At 18.1% G+C, this 778-nt stretch overlaps 1 protein-coding gene across 1 annotated transcript in view; it reads left to right on the top strand.

Annotated features, from left to right (window-relative positions):
• The window catches only part of nav2a (neuron navigator 2a), a 162,430-nt gene that overhangs the window by 147,550 nt on the left and 14,102 nt on the right, over positions 1–778 (top strand). The gene's annotated exons all lie outside the window — the stretch shown is intronic.

Genomic DNA, 778 nt, shown 5'->3' with positions numbered 1-778 from the left:
CTACAAACTAAACTTTATTTTACTACAAACTAAACTTTATTTTACTAAAAACTAAACTTTATTTTATTACAAACTAAACTTTGTTTTTTTACAAACAAAACTTTATTTTACTAGAAGCTAAACTTTATTTTACTATAAACTAAACTTTATTTTACTACAAACTACACTTTGTTTTGCTAAAACTAAACTTTGTTTTACTAAAAACCGAACTTTATTTTACTGCAAAGTATACTTTATACTACAAACTAAACTTTGTTTTACTAAAAACTAATCTTTATTTTACTACTAAGTATACTTTATACTGCAAACTAAACTTTATTTTTCTACAAAATAAACTTTATTTTATTAAAAACTAAACTTTATTTTACTGCAAACTAAACTTTGTTTTACTAAAAACCAAACTTTATTTTACTACGAAGTATACTTTATACTACAAACTAAACTTTGTTTTACTAAAAACTAAACTTTATTTTTACTAAAAACTAATTTTTATTTTACTAAAAACAAAACAATATTTTACTAGAAACTAAACTTTATTTTACTAAAAACTAATTTTTATTTTACTAAAAACAAAACTTTATTTTACTAGAAACTAAACTTTATTTGACTACAAACCAAACTTTATTTTACTACAAAGTAAACTTTATATTACTACAAACTTAACTATATTTTACTGCAAACTAAATTTTATTTTACTATAAACTTAATTTTATTTTACTATAAACTAAACTTTATTTTACTACAAATTAAACCTTATTTTACTACAAATTAAACCTTA

Source organism: Nematolebias whitei, chromosome 2, assembly GCF_014905685.2.
Source record: "Nematolebias whitei isolate Nwh7 chromosome 2, NemWhi1, whole genome shotgun sequence".
Lineage (NCBI taxonomy): Eukaryota > Metazoa > Chordata > Actinopteri > Cyprinodontiformes > Rivulidae > Nematolebias > Nematolebias whitei.
This window is presented reverse-complemented; position numbering and strand designations above follow the sequence as displayed.